General features: G+C 36.3%; 1 non-coding gene across 1 annotated transcript; it reads left to right on the top strand.

Annotated features, from left to right (window-relative positions):
• The first annotated feature begins 23,889 nt into the window (after positions 1–23,889).
• Positions 23,890–23,996, top strand: LOC118897637. Its single transcript, XR_005020522.1, has one exon. It is a non-coding gene; the product is annotated as a U6 spliceosomal RNA (small nuclear RNA).
• Positions 23,997–24,520: the final 524 nt, after the last annotated feature.

Raw genomic sequence — 24,520 nt, 5'->3', positions numbered from 1 at the left:
AGTAAATCCCTGATATGATGCCAAACTTTGGGCTTCTCTGAATGTGGTGACCCTGGTCTGTCCTCTGTGGGGAATCTAGAAGCCATGCCTATGGAGATGTCACAAGAGATCCTGGCTCCTCTCAGGCATAAGGATTTTAAGCCAAGGCAGCAGTTCAATGTGGATTTCACTTCCTTGTAAGGGAGTTGACCATGGGTAGCTGTGTAGACTGCTGTATAGACTGCTGCAAGGACTCCAGCTGTGGTTTTATCCTACATCCTCTGATTAGACTAATGTCAAGGGTAGCTTATGAAAGTCTGGTGAGTCTGAATGTCTAGTTAAGAGCCTTGATCATGATGGCAGAGTAGGAAGATCCTGAGCTCTCCTCCCACAGACACACCAAAACTACAACTACATATAAAACAACTATCTCTATAAAACCCTGAAGACTAGCAGAAAATATTTTCTAGAACCAAGGATATAAAGAAAAGGCCACACTGACATGGGTAAGAGGGGCAGAGTCACAGTCTAATCAGAACAGCCCCCCCCAACTTGCAGTGACCCACAAGCAGGAGCGATATCACAACCACCGAGGTCCCTCCTGAGGAGCAAGAGGTCCAAGGCCCACATATGGCTCCCCAGCCCAGGGGACCTGTACTGGGAACATGAGCCCCCATAATGTCTGTCTCTGAAAAACAGAGGGACTTATGTTCAAGAGGGCCGGAGGGCTGTGGGAAACCAGATTCCACTCTTGAAAGTCTCATGTGTAAACTCACTCACTCCAAGTCCCAGTACAAGGCAGCAGTTTGACACCTAGGCCTTACATGAAGGAGATTCACTGACTAATTTCCCCCAGAGGGGAAGGGATCTGGTGGAAATTTCTGCAGGGACAGTAGCACTGGTGGGTACCATTTTTTAAAACTTTCCTTCCACCTAGCTGGCCCAGTGCTGGCAGGTGCCATTTCTGTCACTCTCCATCACCCTAGCTAACACTGTGCACCCCACCCAAGCATTTCCCTGAGGACCAGCCTCCAGCCAAGCTGCCTGCCCCAGGCAACACCTCCAAAGTGGCTCTCACTCTGGGGGACCAGACTGGCACACCAGCATGCCCATAGCAGTCTTGGCCAAGTCTCACAGCCAGTCATGCTGGGAATCACCCCTGTACATCAGCACACCTGCAGTAGTCATGGCCAGGTCTTGCAGATATCTGGGCCAGAAGCTAGGCCAACCAGCATGCACATAGCCCTCACAGCCAAACCTTAACAGGAGGACACATGCAGCCCACACAAGGAATATCCCTGGAGATCCTGGCTCTGGAGACCAAGGAGGAGTGTATCACTGGGCCCAGAGGACAACTTCTACACAAACTCATTCTTTCAAAACTGGGAGATGTGGCTGATAAACCTAATGCATAGAGTTAGGTAAAATGAAGAGACAAATACCTTCTAAATGAAAGAACAAGACAAAACCTAAGAAAAAGAACTAAACAAAATGGAGATCAGCAATTTACCAGATAAAGAGTTCAAAGTTATAGTTATAAAGATACTAACCAAACTTGGGGGAAGAATGGATGAACTCAATGAGAACTCCAACAAAGAGATAGAAAATATAAAAAGAACCAAGCAGAACTGGAAAATACAATAACTGAAATAATAAAATACACTAGAGGTAATCAACAGCAAAGTAGAGGTTGCAGAAAAATGGATCAGCAATCTTGAAGGCAGGGTAGTGAAAATCACAGAATTGGAATAGTAAAAAGAAAAAATAATTTTTAAAAATGAGGATAGTTTAAGGGACTTCTGGAACAACACTGTTTCCTAACATTCACATTATAGGGATCCAGAAGGAGAAGAGAGAAAGAAAGGGACAGAAAAGGTATTTGAAGAAATAATGACTGAAAACTTTCATAACTTGGTGAAGGAAACAGATATACAAGTCCGGGAATCACAGAGAGTCCCCAAAAGATGAAGATACTAAGACACATGATAATAAAAATGTCAAAAGTTAAAGAGAGAATCTTAAAAATAATAAGAGAAAAACATCTAATTATATACAAGAAAATATCCATAAGACTTCCAGCCAATTTTTCAGCAGAAACTTTATAGGCCAGAAGAAACTGACACAATATATTCAAAGTACTGAAAGGAAAAAACGTACAACCAAGAATACTCTACCCATCAAGGTTATCATTCAGAATTGAAAGAGAGATAAAGAGTTTTCCCAGACAGGCAAAAGCTAAAGGAGTTCATTACTACTAAACCATCCTTGAAAGAAATGTTAAAGGGATTTCTTTAAATGGAAACGAAAGGCAATAACTAGAAACAAGAAAATGATAAAGAAAGAATCTCACTGGTAAAGGCAAACAAATAGTAAAGGTAGTGGATCAACCACCTATAAAGCTAGTATGAAGTTTAAAAGACAAAAGTAGTAATGTTATCTATATCAAAAATAACTAGTTAAGCAATACACAAAATATGTAAAATATGGCATTAGAAACATAAACATGGTAGCCCGGAGGAATAAAATATAGTGCTTTTAGAATGCACCCAAACTTGAGCAACCACAACTTAAAATAGACTGCTATATATATGTGTCATAATATATGAACCACATGTCAATCACAAACCAAAAACCTATAACAGATACACAAAAATAAGTAAATAAATAAAGAGAAAGGAACACAAATACAACACTAAAGAAAGTCATCAAATCATGAGAGAAGAGAACGAAAGGAAAAAAGAACAGAGAACTGTAAAAATAAACAGAAAACAATTAACAAAATGGCAATAAGTACATACCTATCAATGATAACTTTAAATGTAAATGGAGTAAATGCTCCAATCAAAAGACATAGAGTGGCTGAATGGATACAAAAACAAGACGAATATATATGCTGCCTACAAGAAGCTCACTTCAGATCTAAAGACACACACGGACTGAAAAGGAAGGGATGGGAAAATATATTCTATGCAAATGAAAAGGAAAAGAAATCGGGGATAGCAATACTTATATCAGACAAAATAGACCTTAAAGGCTGTTACAAGAGACAAAGAAAAGCATTACTTAACAATAAAGGAATAAATCTATCAAGAGCATGTAACACTTGTAATTGTCTATGCACCCAACATAGGAGCACATAAATACATAAAGAAAATATTAACAAACATAAAGGGAGATATTGACAGAAATACAATAACAGTAGGGGACTTTAATACCCCACTTACATCAATGGATAGATCATCTAGACAGAACATCAATAAGGAACTATTGACCTTAAACAACATATTAGATAAGATAAACAAATATACATAAAACATTCTACCCCTAAACAGCAGAATACACATTCCTTTCAAGTACACATGGAACATTCTCCAGTACAGATCACATACTAGGCCACAAAATAAGTCTCAATAAGTTTAAGAAGATTGGAATCATACCAAGCATCATTTCTGACCAGAGTGGCATAAAACTAGAAATCAATTACATGAAGAAAAAAAACACAAACAAGTGGAGGTTAACAACAGGTGACTAAACAACAAATGGGTCAACAAAGAAATGAAAGAGGAAATAAAAAATATACCTTGAGACAAATGAAAATGGAAACACAATGCTCCAAAATCTATGGGATGCAGCAAAAGCAGTTTTAAGAAAGAAGTTTGTAACAATACAGTCCTACCTTAGGAAACAACAAAAATCTCAAAAAATGTAACCTTACGTCTGAAGGAACCAGACAAAGAATAAACAAAGCCCAAAGTTAACAGAATGAAGGAATTAATAAAGATCAGAGTATAAATAAATAAAATAGAAACTAAAAGAACAATAGAAAAGGTAAATGAAACTAAGAGCTGGTTCTTTGAAACAATAAACAAAATTGATATCCAGACTCACTGAGAAAAAAAGAGACAGCTTAAATAAATAAAATCAGAAATGAAAGATAAGTTACAACCAATATCACAGAATACAAAGGATCATAAGTAATTACTATGAACAGTTAGATGCCAACAAATTTGAGAAACTAGAAGAAATGAATAAATATCTAGAAACATACAATATTCCAAGACAGAATCAGGAAGAAATAGAAAATCTGAACATACTGATGCTTAACAATAAAATTGAATTAATAATCAAAAAACTCCAAAAAACAAAAATACAGGATCAGATGGCTTCACAGGTGAATTCTACCAAACATTTAAAGAAGAGTTAATACTTATCCTTCTCAAAGTATTCCAAAAATTGAAGAGGAAGAAATGCTTCCAAACTCAATCTATAAGGTCAGCATCACCAGATAAAGACTACCAAAAAAAAAAGAAAAGAAAATTACAAGCCAATATCCCTGATAAACACTGACACAAAAATCCTCAACAAAATATTTGTAAACTGAATTCAACAATACATTAAAAGGATATTACACAATGATCAAGTTGGATTTATTCCAGGGATGCAAGGATGGTTCAATATCCACAATTCAATCAACATGATACATGACATTAACAAAACAGAGGACAAAAATTATATGATTATCTCGAGATGCAGAAAAAGCATACAACCAATTCAATATCCATTTATGATAAAAAAAAACTTTCTACAAAATGGGTATAGAGGGAACATACCTCAACATAATAAAGGGCATATATGAAAAATCTACAGGTAACATCATACTCAATGGTGAAAATCTGAAAGTTTTTCATCTAAGATGAGGAAAAAGACAAGGATGCCCAATATTGTCACTTTTATTCAACTTAATATTGGAAGTCCTAGCCACAACAATCAGACAAGAAAAAGAGATAAAAGGCATCTAGATTGGAAAAAGAGAAGTAAAACTGTCACTATTTGCAGATGACATGATACTATATGTAGAATACCCTGAAGATTCCACCAAAAACCAAAAGCTTAAACAATAACTAATAAATGTATTCAGTAAAGTTGCAGGATATAAAATCAATATACAGAAATCTACTGCATTTCTATACACTAATAACAAACTATCAGAAAAAGAAGTTGAGAAAACAGTCCCATTTGCAATTTCATCGAAAAGAATAAAATACCTAGGAATAAATTTAACCAAAGAGGTGAAAGATCTGTACTCAGAAAAATATAAGATAATGCTGAAAGAAATCAAAGAGAGCACAAATAAATGGAAAGATATACCTTGCTCATGAATTAGAAGATTTAATATTGTTAAAATATCCATACTACCGAAAGCAAAAGCATACAGATTCAATGCAATTCCTATCAAAATACCAATGGCATTTTTCATAGAACTGGAACAAATGATCTTAAAATTTGTATAGAACCACAAAAGACCCCAAAAGGCCAAAGCAATCTTAAAAAAGATGAACAAAGTTAGAGGTATCTTGCTCCTTGATTTCAGACTACATGACAAATTTATAGTGATCAAAACAGTATGATTTTGGCACAAAACAGACACACAGATTAACTGAACAGAATAGAGAGTCCAGAAATAATCCCATGCTTATATGGTCAATTAATTTACAGTGAAGGAGCCAAGAACATACAGTGGGGAAATGACAGTCTCTTCAACAAACGGTATTGGGAAAACTGGACACCTACATGCCAAAGAATGAAACGGAACTTCTTTCTTACATCGTATACAAAAATAAACTCAAAATGGATTAAAGAATTAAATGTAAGACCTGAAACCATAGAACTCCTGGAAGAAAATTTAGGCACTACACTCTTTGACATCAGTCTTAGCAATACTCTTTGGTTCTGTCTCCTCAGGCAAAGGCAACAAAAGCAAAAATAAGCAAATGAGACAACATCAATTTTGCACAGTGAAGGAAACAAGCAACAAAACAAAAAGGCAACCTACTGAATGGGAGAAGATATTTGCAAATCATATATCCATTAAGGTGTTACTATCAAAAACATACAAAGAATTCACACAACTCAACATCAAAAAACAAACAACCCAATTAAAAAATGGGCAGAGGACTCAAATGGACATTTTTCCAAGGGAGACATACATATGGCAAACAGACACATGAAAAGGTGCTCAACATCACTAATAACCAGGGAAATGCAAATTAAAACCACCATGAGATATTACCTCACACTGTCAGAATGGCTATTATCAAAAAGACAGGAAATAGCAAGTATTGGTGAGGATGTGGAAACAAGGGAGCACTTGTGAACTGTTGGTGTGGCCACCATGAAAACCAGTATGAAGACTCCTCAAAAAATTAAAATTGAACTACCAAACAACCCAGCAATGTCACTGCTGGATATTTATCCAAAGAAAACAAAAACACTAATTTGAAAAGATATCTGCAACCCTATGCTCATCACAGCATTATTTATAATAGTCAAGATATGGATGCAACCTAAGTGTCCATTGATAAATGAATGAATAAAGAAGATGTGGTATATATATGCAATGGAATATTACTCAGCCATAAAAAAAATGAAATCTTGCCATTTACGACAACATGGATGGACCTGGAGGTATTATGCTAAGTGAAATAAATCAGACAAAGACAAACACCATAAGATTTCACGTATATGTGGGATCTAAAAATTAAAACAAACAAATGAATATAACAAAACAGAAACTGACTCACAGATATAGAGAACAAACCAGTGGTCGCCAGAGGAGTAAAAGGTGGGGAGTTGGGCAAAGGGTATTAAGAGGTACAAACTCTAATTGTAAAATAAATAACTCACAGGTATATAATATACAGCATAGGAAGTATAGTCAACAATACTGCAATAACTTTGTATGATGACAGATGGTTTCTAAACTTATCATGTTGATTATAATATTCATAATGTATATGAATGTTGAAGGACTATGTTGTACACCTGAAACTAATACAATATTGTATGTCAACTATACTTCAATTAAAAAATAAAATAAAAATGAATGTCTAGTTAAATCTAAGACAATTCCTGGCGGGTGTTGCAGTAAAAAAAAGAAGAATCACATCTATCCTTGGAATTGAGATAGAATGTTTTCTACAAGTTTTTTTTTTAAGTGTCAGGTGTTATTTTATAGATAACTTGTGTTTTGAATCATATAAGAAGCAGATGGCAAAAATAATTCATAGAGCTGGGGCATTAGGGGCAAGATTAAGAAACTTCTTGGGGGAAATTTCATGTGGAAAATTTCCAGGTACAGGTTATTGACAACTCTGATAGGCTTCTGAGACACTCAGTATATTCCACATCTAAAACCCTGAGGACATCATGTAAGACTGCATAGCTGGGGCCCATTACATGGCTATAGTACTCTGGGAAAGCATTGTGACAGCACAAATAGCTGTTCATGGTGGCTTTTTTCCGACAGCCTTAGATAGACTGTTTGGGCTTTATCCATTTTTGTATAAAAGGCCAGCATATGTGAGTCAAGTTTCTCTCAAGAGTAAGCAGGACTAAGACTCAGCGGGCGGTTGAACTAAAAAACCCACTAGCTACTATTTATCAAATCCTTCCTAGTGTGGTATCCTTTGGCACATAAATAATTAATACATCATTATCATGACAATAATTTCTACTCTTGTATAGTTCTGTCAGCATCTCAGCTACCCCTGGAGGAGAGAGAATTTGACCTGGGACTTTAAAGAAGGATAAGGTTTCAATAGTTTAATTTGCAAAGGAACAGGAACATCCAGGACAAGTTTGAGCAAACAGAAATAACCTAAAGCAGCAGTCCCCAACCTTTTAGGCACCAGGGACTGGTTTCTTGGAAGACAATTTTTCCACCGACGGGGAGGGGGAAGGGGGTGATTCGGGCGGTAATGAGAACGATGGGGAGTGATGCGGAGCAGCTCACCTCCTGCTGTGTGGCCCGGTTCCTAACAGGCCACAGATTGGTACCGGTCCAGGGCCAGGGGTTGGGGACCCCTGGCCCAAAGGGACTACTGTGTAGTGTGGGGAGGAAAATGGGAGATGAGGCTAAAATGAAAGTTGAAAAAAAGGATTTCAAAAGTTTTTCAGCAAAGTGAAAACAAAAAAACAGAATTTATTACTTACTCTTAAAGCAATGGGAATGAATGGGGGAAAAGAGGGAGGAAAATTAATGCAGCCTGTTTTTCAGTAGCTGTAGAGGATATTTCACTGGGTTTATATTAAGCATGTTGTATACTTCAAATATTTTGTTAAGATTATCAATCAGGTTTTCCTAATCCTTTTCTTGATTCCAACTGAGACCTATGAGATTTAGAATCAAATTGCCTGAGTTTGAAACCTGTCTTCACCACTTACAGGCTGTATAACCTCAAGCAAGTTATTTAAGCTCCCTGGGCCTTGGTGAGCACATCTAGATGCCAGAGGCAGTAAGAATACCTACCTTATCAGGTTATAAATACACAGTGAGTTAACGATTATAAAGGCCAGCAGAGTGTCTGGCATCTAGGAGTATTTGATAAATAGTAGCTAGTGTTAAATGACAGATAGATGCCAATTAAATGCAGTTTTAATCATTTTGGCCCAGCTTTACAGCTTATTACCATCTCTGCATCTTTGGAGCATATTAACTATCTCTTCCATATTTGTGTCTCACTGGGTCTTATGTGACATGCCTCTTAAAGATCTCCTCCCATGTTAGTACCAATTCACTAACAAAAACAAATTGGGCACAGTTTTTCCACCAGACATAAGTTCCATTTGTCTATACCATATTACTCCACATTATCCACAAAAATATCACAACATTCTTTGTCAAATGCTTTGCAAATTAAAATGATTATGAATATTCAGCAGACTGTTGTATTATTTATACATCAGAAAATAAATTTCTGTGGTGTGACTTGTTCTAATAAACCCTCAGTGATGTCTGGAGATCAGTGTTTTCTCTTTTTAAGTCTTCCCAAATCTCTTAATACTCTGAGAATTTTAATAGAAAACAGTTAAAATCCATCACTCTGTATTTCTACTATCCATATTCCTCAGAGCAGAGCTACATTTATATTCTATACAATACTCTTACTCAGAAATCTGTGGTGATTTTTTCTATACTAAATATAGAGGCAACTGTAGAAACCCTGAAGGGATTAGATTTAACTCATCATTAAAATAGGTGTGCTAAGAGGGTTAATTCCAGTAGGCCTGGAACTGGTCTGATCTGTTTTTCTGAAACACATGCATGGCACTGACATCTGGTCAAGGCATGAAGTGCAGTTTTTAATAGTGTGGTTTTGGAACAAGTTTTGGGGGCCATCTGTACCAGCCCATCAGCATTGTTTATTAATTAGAGCAAGATTGATGGTTTGCATGCAGTTTCGGTGAGACCCAGAGGACTCTGCCATTGGGTCTGGTCATATAGCAATAATGTACCTACGTACCCAACAGGAGAATAAGCCACACTTGAGACGCCATCTTGGGCTTTCTGGTTCTGAGGCTTTCCACGCACACATAATTTGTTCCTGATCTGAGAAGGAAGGCACATCTGATATGGCCCTGCAGAGGAAGGAGAATAGGGGCCAACTTCCGGCTTCATCAAACCATTTGCTATGAAGCAGTCCCTGGCTCCAATGAATATCCTTACTGCTATTCTAACACAATATGCTGTTGCTATTGTGTGTCCTTTTCTGAAAATAAACTGTAGGTTCAGAAGTATTATCATTTGGGGTCTTATGAGTCCACCATCTGAACAATAGGCAAAATAAAGTACACCATCATTTTTTAGTTACACAATTTTATATGCTTCTATTTATATTCCTGAAGTAATCTCATTTCTATTACTTTTATACATGAGCTCATCAGTTATGAAATGTACCTATTGGAATCAAGCATAATACAAGAAAAAAATATAAGATAAAATAATATTGATGCAGCTCCGATCTGGACTGCAGCCCACTGCAATGGTGAATTTGGAAGCAAGTGATCTCACTTATATGAAAATTGTTAAGTTGAGAATAATCAGGATCAGTGGTCTAAGGGGAAATCCTTACAGGGAGAATGGTCCATGGTAATAGAAGAGGGTGACAAAAGATAAACACACAATTCTCCAACATAAGAGGGCAGTATACACAGAATTAGGCTCAAGTTCTGGAGCTACCATCCATACTTTTTATATGGCCTCAGGCCAAGTAGTTCTGAGAATTTGATATAATCTGAGGAGAAGTGTTTATATTTTGCTCAACTTCAGTTAGCAATTTCAATTCCAGCATTAGGAATTATGAATCTTATTTTCTTTTCTTCCATGGCACATATTACTAGTTGTAATTATCTTGATTACTTGTTTCACTTATACTCACTTATATTGGTTTTTTCCACTAAAATGGAAGCTCTTTGACAGCAGAGAACTTCTGTATCATGCTTCCTAATGTATCCCTAGTGCCTAAAGCTTAACACACCATAGATGATAAAAAAAAGTTTAAAATTTTTCATTTACTAGGTGTTAACTATATTCTAGGCTTTGTTATAAGTGTTTTGCATATATTAATTCATTAAATACATGCCACATCATATAATGTAGCTACAATCTCAAATATTACACATGAGGAAAGCAAGGCACAGAGGGGTTAAGTAAATTGCTCAAGGCCACACAGCTAATAAATGGCAGAGCCACTTGAGCTCAGATAGCCTGACTCCAGTAGCCAGGCTCTTGGAAACTCCTCAAAAGTGAACAGCTAAATATTCAGATCATCTTAGAAAATCACTTATTAATCATTGCTAAATAGTTCAGTGTTTAAATGAAGATTTTATTTTTTACCTTTCATCTAAGCTTTTTTCTTAAAGTGTTAGGAATACAAATATAAAGGCCTAAATTGTATCAAGGCAAGCAACTCCTTTCTAAAGGAAATCAGATCAAGAATCCCTTGTATCTTCAGAAGCATCGTAGTAGTTCCAATGTCACCTCTGAGAAGAATTTATTTGTGTCACACAAACAGAAGCAGGTGGCCCGATGCAGGTGTTATCATGTTTGTGGAGCTTTAATGAGGATGCGAGAGTTTGTTGGGAATGAGAATAGCAAAAATGAGGTGTTTCTTTCCCTCCATCTCCAGCTTATCTGAGGGAAAAAAGGGACACATCACAGCACTACGTAGGATGGAAGCAAACAACAAACTGTTTCTTCTAAGTTAAAAATTTCCATAATTGCGAGAGCCCCTACTAGTAGAGGCAAGCAGAGAATGGCAATGGGAAATATAAGAGGTAAAGTACTAATTCTAGAGAGAGGCCCAGAATGCCCCAGGAAGACTTGGATTTGTTTCTACTGTATTGGAAAGGCTTATTTTGCTCAGAGAGAATGGCATGTCTCTGTAATTTATTTTTCCAGTTCAATTTGATTTTAAATTTGAAATATAACTATTAAAAAAACCATTACCAATCATCCCTAACTACCCTACAGTATAGGTCATACCAGACCTATAATTGATTTTCTGCTTCTCAAATTCTTACACCAAAAGGCAAATTTATATGGAGTTGAGGAAAGGACTAGGCATATTCATATCACAAATAAGATTCTCTAGGAACAAAGTAAAGTGGGTTTCACTCACTTTTTGGTGACTTTATAGTTTTTTTTTATTTTTGTAATAAGAATGAAACTATTTATCATCAATGTCTTGGGAAAGAAAAGGAGAGGAAACTCTAAATAACTATGACTCTGTGAGTTTCTCCTTGTACTGCTCCAAAATAAAAATGAAAAATAAAATATTTAACATGAAAATTAAAGACATATTTAGGGCCCCAAATTAGATATATAGTACAGTGAACAAGAAATGGAATAGAAACTCATAATGATGAGCAGGGATGGAGCCAAGAGCCTGCTGAGCTCCAGGTCTGCAAGCAGACAAAAGTAACTATACATTTAATTCCTACACTGCTGCACAGCAACAGGGAAAAACAGAACACTTTTCTTTATATGAAATAGAGATAGAATCACTAACTGAACTGAGGGCTAGAGCAAGCTTCCCTCCTGAAGAAGAAGGCTGACTAAAAGTTCCAAGTGCTTTTAGAACTAAATGTGGTTGAAAACCACTGTGTTAAAACACACACACACACACATACATGAACAGATACAAAGAATAACAGAGCCAAGTTGCTTTCTGGTCCAGGGGCTGCATCTTCCTTAAGATTAAAATTGAAACACAATAGGCGCCTGAGCCATTAATATGAGACTGAGGGATTGGAAAACTAGGTGGATGCAAGTATCTGCCTGCTAGATAAGGGAAGAAAAAAGTTTAAAAAATACTCAGAACATGTAGAAAGATAACCACAAACTTAACAATAAATGAGATAAATTTAGCCCCAATAAAATGGAAATCATGGAAAACTCTCAGAAAAACCTTGACATAAAATAGGCTTAATGTCTTCAAATAAAGAATATGATCTATAAAAATTACAAAAATTGTAAGCTAAAAACAGGCAGATGTTAATGAAGAACAGAGAGAGATGAAAATTAGACCATTAGAAGTCCTACTATAAATACGGATATTTTTAAAACTTAATAAGGAAAATAAAATCTAGATACTATACATGAAGCAGTATAATATCACTTCAAGGTAGACTGAAAAGTTTAGTATGTATATTTTGAACCCAAAAGCAAATACTTAAATTAAGAATTATAACAAATGAGCCAAAAAGATAGGTAAAATGAAACTATAAATAATATTCAATTAATCCAAAGAAGGCAGTGAAAGAGAAAAAGGGAACTAAAAAATAGGTGAGACAAAGAGAAAACAAATAGCCAGTTGGTAGACCTACAAATTGACATTAAATGTAAATGGTCTATTGATGGACATTTAGGTTGCCTAAACGTCCAATGACAGAGGAATGGATAAAGAAGATGTGGTACATACATACAATGGAATATTACTCTGCCATAAAAAAGAACAAAATAATGCCATTTGCAGCAACATGGATGGACCTAGAGATTGTCATAACAATTGAAGTAAGACAGAGAAAAACAAATATCATATGATATCGCTTATATGTGAAATCTAAAAAAAATGGTACAAATGAACTTACATACAAAACAGAAATACAGTCACAGATGCAGAGAACAAACTTATGGTTACCAGGGGGGAAAAGAGGGGATGGATAAACTGGGAGATTGGGATTGACATATACACACTGCTATATATTAATATAAAATACATAACAAATAAGGACCTACTGTATAGCACAGGGAACTCTGCTCAGTACTCTGTAATGACCTATATGGGAAAAGAATCTAAAAGAGTGTATATATGTATATTTATAACTGATTCATTTTGCTGTACACCTGAAACTAAACAACATTGTAAATCAACTATACTCCAATAACAATTTTTTAAAAAATGTAAATTGTCTAAACACCTCAAGTAAGACAGAGACTGTCAGATTGAATAGAAAAACAAGACCAATATTGGTGCCAACAGTAACAATGCAAACAAGAAGAATCTCAGAATAATTATACTCTGTGAAAGAAGCCATTCAAACTAGACTATATAATGTATAATAACATTTATAGAAAATTCTGAAAAATACAAGCTAACCTATAGTGACAGTAGATCAGTAGTTGTCAGGGTACAAGGCAGGGAAATCCAGGAGGGGATGATTCCAGAGGGGCACAAGGAAATTCTGGGAAATGATATATGTTCACTTTCTTGACTGAGGTAAGGATTTCAGAGATCTTTGCAAATGGTATATTTTAAATATATGCAGTTTACTTTTTATGCATTTTGCCTCATTAAAACTGCTAATAAATGAATGAACGAATGAATGAATGAACTGGCAGAGCAATATTTCTGTTAGGTGAAACAAAATTGAAAGCAAAATGCACTAGTAGCAATCTAGAGGAATATGACATAAAAATGAAGACAGAAATTCACAAAATAAATAAAACAACTATAGACTGGTAAGCATCTAACAACATTTTCTAAAATATATAAAGAATAAGCTGAATGAATTACTAGAAAAAATTGTTACCTCCACAAGTATAGTGGGATATTTAAAAATACACGCCAGAAACAAATAGATCAATTATTAAGCTTAATCTAACAAATATATTTAGAGCCTATTTCTGAAAATAGATTATATAATAAATCACACAAAAAAATTTCAACTAAAATAAATATATTAATAGTTTTTAACTATAAATGCTAGTTAATAAGAAAACAACAAAAGATACTTTTAGAAAAGATAAAATAAACTTTTAGATCATTAAAATGTACTCTAATTCATGAGTTAAATATGAAAGTACAAGAAAATTTTTCAAATATTTTGAAATTAATTTTAAAAAGAAAGTCCACATTTCAAAATTCTACAATGCAGCCAAATAAATTCGTGAAGAAAATATATAGCTCTAAATTTCTTGTTTTTTAATATTGACAATAAATCCATTTAGCATTCAAATCAACTACCAGGAAAAACAAAGTAAAATGTACAATTTAGTAAATTTAGAAGATAAGAAATAATAAAGATGAAAGCAAAAATTCAAGAAAATAAAAGCAAAGTTTTTAAATTTTTTTTTTTTTTTCCTGCCAAGACCTATAAAATGTGCAAACCTCTGGGAAGGTTTATCAAAGATAAAAGAAAAATGTAAAAATATATATTAGGAGTTAAAAAGTTAGAAGCATAGTTATAGTTAAAAGATATTAATAATACTACTACAAAAAATTAGATCAAAAAATGCATTTAAAATTTGATAATTTATAATTAAAATATAGATTATATAAATTTAAATATCTTAAAATCTGATTTTTAAAAAACACAAAGAAAGAATGAAGTGAAAGTCTGTAATATCTCTTAACACAGTAGGCCCAAAATAGTTTTTTAGAAATAGGTCATCTTTATTCAAAAATAGAAAAATAAGAAATACATCATGAATTATAGCACGAAGAAGAAAAACTAAACAGTCATTTCAGTAGGTGCAGAAAAAAAACTGCTGACATAAAATTCTTGTATTATTTAAAAATACATAACTAAATTTCTTAGTAAATTAGTCTTGGAATGAACTGTTCTTAAATTTACAAAGGGTCACAGTCAAAGAGAGCAAAAAGTAACCACATGTTACACGATAAAATGTACAATTTCTCCCATGAACAGTAAGTTAAGACAAGGATACCTGTTTTCCCCAGCAGTATCAACATTGTATTAGAGTTCCTAGACAATAAAAAAGACCCCCCCCCCCAAAAAAGACATAAAGATTGAGAGGGAAAAAAGAAAAACACTGTCATTATTTATAGATGGAAAAATACATATCCATTAAAAATTCCAAGAAAATTCATAGGAAAAAATAGAAAATAGTTCTATAAAATTGCTAAATTTAACATCAATACAGAAATACCAGTAGTGTTGAATATCCCCAATTACCAAATTTTAAAAATCAGTATAAACATTTTAAAATAAAATCAAAAATAACTCTCCAAAATTAAAACAAAAAGAGATTCTTTTTTAAAAATAGGACAAAAATAAATAAATATAAGAACAGAGCCAGAATCATAAACCTATGACTAACAGAGGTGACAGAAAGAGAAAGCAAAGAAAAAGGAAGGAAGGAAGTTACCAAAAATGAAAATGGAAAGTTTCCCAGAACTAAAGAGAAAGAGTTTCCAAATAGGACCATTGATTGCCCAGGATAATGACCATATGAAAACACACAATCTTCATATTATTGAAACTGTACATTGTGAGAAATTTTATAAGCTTCTGGGGCAGAGGGATGAGGGATAGCAGGCAGAGGCTGGATTTCACATGTAAAGAATCAATAATCATAAAAAAGAAAAAAAAGAATCAAGAATCAGAATATCAGACGTCTTAGACTTTTTAACAACAAACAACCAATAATAAACAAAATGAAAGCTTAAAGACAGTGTATAGATACCTTACACATTCCAAGGTAAAAATATTTCTGATCTTGACTTTTGTACCCGGCAAGCTATCAATCAAGTGTAAGGTTAGCTACTGGAGGGTGTGCTCAAACACAATACAATAGTCAATCAAAAATCAGTGTAGATATTCCAAGTAGAAAGGGCTTTCATAAAGGGAATTCGAAGATTACACAGCCAATGGTGATGCTAGCGAAGTGGGTTTCAGAGAAAGAGCTGAATTCCTTCCCAGTTGCCTGCAGACCCCTCCAGAATAGCCAGCGCTATTCTCAAGAGCTTGCAGTTCATCTAGGTCTGCATGTAACTGCCACTAGAGAATAACGTCTTCTCCTCTGCCTTCCAAAAATCTCATGCAAGTACCTGTCTTTGGGAGGCTCTAACTCAAAATTCTATGAGAAAAAGAATTATGGAAAAAGGAGTTTCAAACTCCTTCCATTCAATGCAGAGAATATTAAAAAAAAAAAAAAAGGATGACGGTGATGCTACGTTTACAATAGACAATCTTTCACAGGACCAGCAAGATGTGCGACCCAGAAACAGGCCAACCAGAGAGAAAGGAAGGAGAGTCCCAGGATGATAATGAAGCGAAATCTGGGAGGACGGCAAAATACCAGGTCCTGTACAGGTCAAAGCAAGAGGGCCAAAGAATCCAGGAATGATATTACCAAGAGAAAAAGAAATAGGAACCTAATGATGAAGCTGTGAGCCATACTGACACAATCCTAATCATGAAAACTAAAAATCAGTATTCAATTATGTATGACCAAAACTGTTAATAATTCAACTGTCTAAAAAAAGGGATATTGATAAATTTCACCATATTCAGAGAATGAAATGCTATCCAGAAATCAGCGGATTAACTAGAGATATGTGTATTGACATCTGCTGTTTGTGGTTACATACGTATTAGCTAAAAAGTAAATAATACGCTAATCCCAAACTCCCAATCCTTCTCTCCCCACCCTCTCCCCTTGGCAACCACAAGTCCGTTCTCTATGTCTGTGAGTCTGTTTCTGTTTCATGGATGAATCGCTTTGTTGTACAGCAGAAATTAATACAACATTGTAAATCAAATATACTTCAATAAATTTTTTTTAAAAGTAAATGATATGGATTGTATATTCACAAAATTTATGATGGTGGTTGGATAGAAGGAAACAAGGAAGGAAAGAGGAAAGGTAATATGATTTATAATGGGAATATAGGGGAATTTAATCTATCTGCATTTACATATGATTTTTTAATGATCTGAAACCAGTATTACTAAAAATGTGCTCATCTTGGGTAGTGAGTACGTGGCGTTTGATGCAGTGTCCTTGTATGTTCTGTGTTATTTTCTCAATCCAAAAAAGATTTCAAAAAGCAATTTGCCTATCAAGCTCCTGGATAGCCACAGAAGCCATGTCTTTAGGAGAGAATTCAAGAGGAATGTGGTCTATAATTTTGTGATTAAGCAATCTGGATCAGTTTTTCCATTTCAGAACCTTCTGAACTAAAGTCTCATAGTGATAAGTGCAGTAAGCATCACTACTGGCTATTAATAGATAAGCCTCCTATAGGGCACATCCTCCCATTAAGAACGCTTTGCTCTGCGACCATCAGACCAAGATACTGACAATAATAACAAACCTTTCTATACATTTGCCAAGAACTTGCAAGGTCAACTTTTACTGGGTGTTTAATGTGCCAGTAAGTGTTAGTTGCGTCCACATATATTGTCTCGCATGACCTCTCAGAGCCCTAATTGCACAATATGAGAGAAGAAATGCAAAGTTTAAAATAGGCAAACCTGAGCCTGAAACTTTGCTCCATCCTTTACACTCTATGTGACCTTGAAGCTACAAAATATCTCTGAGCCAGTTTTCTCACATGTAAAACGTAAGGGTTAAAGGTCAAATAAGATGACATCTATAAAGAGCCGAACGTGGCCCTGAGGAAGCCCTCAGTGAATGTTACCTCCCTCATTTCACAGAAGAAAGGACCAAAGTTCTGAGGGGTTCAGGGATGTGACTCTGATCACACAAAAATGATAGAATCAAGGAGGCGTGGCAGTAAAGAGCATGGACTCTGGAGTCAGGCTGGCCGGGTTCAAATCCCAGCTCGGCCACTTACCAGCTAAGTAACCTCAGGCAAGTTGTTTAATCTCTCTGTGCCTTAGTTTCCACATATGTAAAATAAGAACGGTAAGGGCAACTATTTCATAGGGTTGTTATGAAGATTAAGTAAACAAGCACTTCAAACAGAACCTGGCATATAATAAATGCTATGTAATTTAATTAATAATAAGTAACAAATAAGTCAATAACCCAATATATGGAAATTCATACTCCATGGAAGGAAGCGTAGAGCTTCTTCTTACACTGAACTATAGCTGCCTCCACCAGCAGGGGTGGTAATGTGTGGATACTATGTTTTGAAGGGTGGTTTGCATCTGTTTTTGTCAAGTTTTAGGGGGAAGAGTGGTGCCTGAAAGAAAGAGAAGTAAAGATAAAGGTGAAGTTTGTCATTAACGTCATTAATTCTTACCCATGGGTTATGCACTTTTCATTTCTTTTGTATTTTTTTCCAAGTTGCAACTAAGGCAATCAGCAAGTTTATGAGAGCTAAATCTTGAGATTCAGCTACAATAATAGGCTCACATGCTTGCACTGAAATATGGACAAGTCTCTGTTCCTCTGTGACATGTCCATTTCTTCCTTTTACCAGCAGCCATGAAGACTAGCTGGCACCACTTCCCCATTATCCTCTTCCTGAAGGGCATGCATAACTCACTTAATTGCTTCACACTACAGTACACTGCTATTTAGAACAAGTCTGTTTCTTTCCATTGTAACAGCATGGAAATAAATAAGCAATTTTCATACATTAGGAAACATAAGCATGCCAGAGTCTAATTTATACTTATGTGATTAATAAACCAGAGCACTTAGATGAAATACACTGTACCATACGAACACTATTGCATTAGAGCAGTCGTTTGGGTATGAGATATCACCCACAGTTGTCTCACTGCTGGGCCCAGTAAACAGCCCCAATGTGGAAACGCATGGAACTTCCTCAGGGCAAAAACTCTCCTTCGGGATGAAAAATGAAGGCTAAGAAATGGAGAGCCAAATTTCTTGCTTTTGTAAGTGGTATTGGCTTTGTGTGAGCTATGAGCAGGCTGCAGGACTCTGAGCAAATATATTTTCTGTGCCTTGTTTATTAATGGACAGAAAAGCTAGCCTGAAAATGAAATTGATTTTATTCACTTAGGATTTTATACTTCATTGCACAACCACAACCCAGCAAATTCTTCATTAAGAGAGATAATTACTTTAATGAAGATTAAATATAATTTAAAATTCACATTTATCTTTATCTACCTAACGCAGGTCAGAATTAGCCTAAAATGCTTAGAGAAGTGGGAAGGAATGGATTTCTCCAAAAAGTCTCCATCTGTTTATGCGGAGATGGGTCTGATATGACCGTCATCCTGCCTTTCTTTCTCTTTCTCCTCTTCCTCTCCTTTTGTCCATTAGTGTCTCCCACATCAAGCCCAAATGAAACCTTCTGCTTTTGAATAATCCTCATTTGGGGATGTTTGGCAGAGACAGCAGGATAGCAGCAATTTATACCCAGGATGCTCAATGATCTTTGAAAAGCTGTATCTATGTTGGGCATATGGGGGCAAAACATTAAGATCAAAGAAATTGTGACAGGTTGGTTTTAGAAATATCCTCCTTCCTTGAGACAGGGAGTGTCTACTCCACCTGTCAAAGATAGGAAGCCAAGGATAATATTAAACTGATTGGTATTACTCATCGTTTCATGTGGTGTTAGAATTATTCCTCATGAATGACATTTGAGCACTGTTGTGGAAAGAGCTCAGGAGACAGAAAAACAAGAGCTTAACTTCTAGATTCTCCTCTTAGCAAAGGTATGACCTTAAAAACATTTCTTAACATCTCAGAGTCTGGGATCCTCATTTGTAAAACAGAACTAATAATGACCATCTTAAGTTCAGAGATTTAGAGTACCTGACATTGAGTAGGTACTCTTAAATGCAATATACTTCCATGCTGAATCATGAGTTGTCATCTGAAAGCTCCAGAACACTACAGCAATGGCCCAATTATCCATAGGCGACAGCAACACTTGATTCTGCAGAAGTGACCATTGAGTTTTGCCCCAGGCTCTTGCTGAAGGAGGGGGAAAGGGAAGCACGGCCTCTTCAGACCCTCTAGCACAGATAGGCACAGGCCTGAGTGTTCCAACATTCAATTTCCAGGGAGGAAAACTAAGTCTGGCTTAGGAGGAAGGTACAACGGACTCCCAGAGGCAATATTTCAAATAATAGCTCTCATTTACTGAATAGCAATGGGATGTGACACATTATATACAGTATCTTATTTAATTAGCATGACTGTATAATTTATCATCTAAATCAGGACACTTTCAGAGTGAAAGGGAATGCTATGCATAATTACATCAAGACAACAGGTATAATCCTGGATGGTCTTGGGCAAACTGAATCTATGGTTTCCCCATGTTTAATCAGTGCAATCACTCTATGAGATATAAAATACTCCCTATCCTACAGGAGGAGATGATGATTCCGAGGGATTAAACGTGACAAGTCCAAGGACATACAAACTAGCAAGTGGCAGACTCAGGGTTGAACCTCAGTCTATAAGATGCAAGAGGTTCTTCCCTCCTTGAAACCCGTTAGTCATGATACCAGCTGTCAAACAACAGCATTAATTTTGTTTTGAAAGCCTGCCTTTATTGAGTGAATAACATATTTCAAGCTCTGGGTCATGACTTCCAAATGCTATCAAGAAAGAGGGCAAAAAAATGGGTGAAGTGAAAGCAAAATTAGGCCAGTAAAGGCAGTCACATCCAAATGAGAATCTGGCTCTTTCTGAAGGCTCAGTGCAGCCTGAATACCAAAGGCCTGAGTTAATGCTTATTCAAGCATGGAGAATGACAGTCAATAGGGCCAGACATCAATAAGCCTCCTTCCCATGTGCTGGTCTATATTCTCATGCACCCAATGAACTCCTAGATCTAGGTCAATTCACTGCTGATTTTTAATGATCTGCAATCTCAAATAAATTTGCTTCACTTCTATAACATGCCAGGATCTATTCTTTCCCCCAGAGCTTAATAGGTATAAAAATGTTGAGAGACGATCAACATTCAGTCCTCTCCATGATGTTTCAATAGGTGAAATAGATGGGGGTCATATAATCTCATCCTTTACCCCTTTAGCCAAACAGCCAATCACTATTTGAGTTTTACTGGTCTCTTTACACAACAGGAGCAGGGCCAGTCTGGCTTCTATCAAAAGTGAGGCACACTGGCAGAGACAAGAGAATTTATATTCTGGCAGAGAAAAAACAGCTCAAATCAGTCATAGATTCCAAGCATTCTCAGTCACCGCTCCCTAATGAAAAACCACCTTCAGAGACCAAGTGTGACCCTGACCAGATAGTTCAGTGACCCTGTGAAAGATCCTACGTGGGACATAAGCCAAAATTCAACCCTGTTTTTCTGACAGTGTGTGGTCTTACTATTTAAATCACCCAAACACTCTGAGCTTCAGATTCCTCAACTATAAAATGTTGCTTCTCAAACTTTATCTGTAGAGCCTGTTAAAACACATGCCTGGGGCCCGAGCTTGGAGATTCTGTTTTATTAGGTCTGGTGTGGAGCCAGAGGATTTGCATTGCTCGTTTCCAAGTCGTGATAATGATGGTGCTGTCCGTGGACCACACTTTGAATGGTACTAAATTGTCTCAGTAATGCCAACTTCACAATTTGTGTAAAGATCTGAAGAGATGTAAGGATCCTTAGCAGAGCTGATGACTCATAATGCCTCTCAATCAACGTGTATTCTTTGAAGAGAGGCAGAACAAAAGTCCAAGAGTATTAGTAGGAAGAAAACATGGGGACATTTAACCATTTCTAATATACCAGGTATAAGATTTAATTACATTCCAATCCCCCTTGTTATAACACATTCTCTGTGGCAATTAAAATGGGGTCCCAGTCTCAAATTGTGAATGTACCCAAAGGCCTCCCAGTTTTCCGGGTTTTGTGTCTTTAATCACAAAACAACTTTTGGCCCACAAGTTCCTTGCAGTCTCTTTAGGCTCAGCTGCATCACCATGGCATCCAAACTCCATTTAAAATCATCTTGACTACTACTTAAAAAATAAAACATAAATCTTCCCCTTAGAATAGTTTTCAGGAAATAGATGAACTGATATTTACTTGGCTGAAACCAGGAATCCCCTCTTAAACTAATTGTCAATCCTCTGATCAGCTGGAGTCCTTCAGTTTGTCCTTGTCTAATGTACCTCAGTGATCGGGGAACTCACTCCACCCCCCCCTTTCATTCCAGTTTTCTCTCTTCACAACGTTATTTAATCTCTCGGTTGCAGCTTCTTAGGATTAGCTACAGCATCTATTAATAGTTTTACTTCTGTTTACAGTTCCAAGGGGAGAAAAATGGCTCATTCCTTTTCTCCAATCTAGAAGATACGTCTTATGGCAGCAGCAGGAAGATGCACGGGCCCCATGAATAACCTATTTCCACAATCATTCCACTGTAAAGATGTTAATGTGTTTCTATGCCGAATGGAATGGATCCATTTAATAGGCAGAACAAGTTGGATATAAATTCTTTCATTGCTTTCAGCACACTGATTATCTTCCTGTGTCACCTACTGTATAATGCAAAAATGTTAACAAAAGCACTAACTGAAGACATTATTGGGAATTAAAAAACAAAGAACCATCAGTTGTCACTAAATATGCCTTTCATGTTTCCAAATGAAATGCATTTGCGCACTCAAGAAATAGGATAGAAACGTGCAGGCCTGCCATTGTCAGATGCAAACATCTTCATTAGATTTTGATCCAGCTGCTGCAAGATATATAAAAAGAGCTATCAGATCTGGCAACTCAGTATTGGTTATTTTAGGAAAATTCCAAAAAACCATCCCTAAGCCTGCACTGATTTTTTCAGACAACTTCCCTGGCCAGACAGTTGGTTTGGAAAGAGTAGCATTAAAAACCTCTGTCAAGCCTGCCCCTCGAAATGGTACCGCAAAGGACGCATTGCCTGTGGCTGTTAAAGAGAGGCCGCAATTGCAGAGTCGACCTGTGTTCCTGGACACTTGAGCTGCAAATCTCTGCCTCTCACCCCCCAAATCTCCTATTCTGACCTAGCAGCATCTCCTTAAAAGCATATGAGTGAAAGTGGCCGAACTCGGGTCTTTATAGACCAAAATGAAAAGATTAGTATGTGCGATGTCTCATAACATCCTTTCTCTGTTGTAAGAAATCTTCCTATGCATATTGGCAGTCAGCTCATTTCTAGCATGTTATTTGCCACAGACAATGGCTGTTTTAAAGGAGAAAAAGTGTAGTCAAAGGAGCAAGCAGGGAAGGGAAGAAGAAAGAAAAAAGAGGAGGGAGAAAAGGAAAAGAGAAGGGGAAAAATAAAGAGTCAGGGTTCCAGGGATGGTGTATAGAGGTGGTTATAGAAAGCAAACCAGAAATGTCAAAATTACCTACAATTCTTCCTTTGAATTGTGTTGAAACAGAAGAGAGCCTACAAAATCCTGAAGAGCATACATATTAATCACAGCTCCTAGCATCTTGACTTGGGGACCTCTTCAGTCAGGCTCAAGTCTCTGGAGGCTTCTGATGGATACCAAACAACTCACAGAAAACAGTCAGAGATGTCACTGTCATCCACAAACGGCTCTCTCCCTCCGAGGTCTATACATCTCTCTACTTATGACAAAGAGAAAGGCAAATTATGACCACTATTATTCAACCTCAGTCAACAAGGAGGGCAGAACACGTGGACCACTAACTAAATCTGCTTTAAAGATTTTTGGCTCTGCCTTTAACTTGTGCACTATATTATCTATTTTACAGTCAAAAGTAAATTGAAATGCTCAAAATATTGATGTAACATCACATCCATTATTTGAACTAGGTACAAGGGCTCATTGGGAGGATCAATTCATTATATTTATATTGTTATTAAAACTATTACCCAAATATAAATGCTCTTGAGACCCACAATATATTTCTCCTTGCATAGAACACCCCACTCCTTCAAAACACCACCTTTTCTGTGCTTACTTCCACAGCACATATACTAAAATCGGAACAATACAGAAAAGATTAACATGGCCCCCGCACAAGGATGACATGAAAATTCGTGAAGCACTCCCTATCATTCAAATTTTAAAAAATAATAAACTTTATTAATTTTTTAAAAAGCATTTTTGAAGAGTGACCTCCTTTTCTGCAGTGCTCGAGCTGGCTATCAGCTTCCATCTTGCCAACTGTTTTAGTCAATGGAGTCAGATTGATAAGAGAAGCACAAGTTGAGGCCCATGCTGCCTCCACCCAGAGTGGGACTTGGAGTTGGGAACCTACTGCAGCCGGATGATCTTTCGAAAATGTGAATCTGTTCACGAGGCGCCTCTGTGTAACACCATTCAGCGATTTCCTATTGCCCTTCAGATAAAATCACATTCCTGCTGTGTGACTACAGGCTAGTTATTAAACCTCTCTCTGGCTCAATTTCCTCTTCTATAAAAATGGTGATAATAATCGTGAAGAAAATGTATGTGAAGCCCCTAGAACAAAGTTAATCAATGCTCAATATTATTATTATTGATGGTATCTAACCAGCCCTGTTTCTTCTCTGTTCCCCTGGACTCTCTTGAAGCCACACACAGCGATGAGTTCCGGAACTC

Source organism: Balaenoptera musculus, chromosome 6, assembly GCF_009873245.2.
Source record: "Balaenoptera musculus isolate JJ_BM4_2016_0621 chromosome 6, mBalMus1.pri.v3, whole genome shotgun sequence".
Classification (NCBI taxonomy): domain Eukaryota; kingdom Metazoa; phylum Chordata; class Mammalia; order Artiodactyla; family Balaenopteridae; genus Balaenoptera; species Balaenoptera musculus.
The sequence above is the reverse complement of the archived record's forward strand: the minus strand, read 5'-3'. Positions and strand labels throughout refer to the sequence as shown.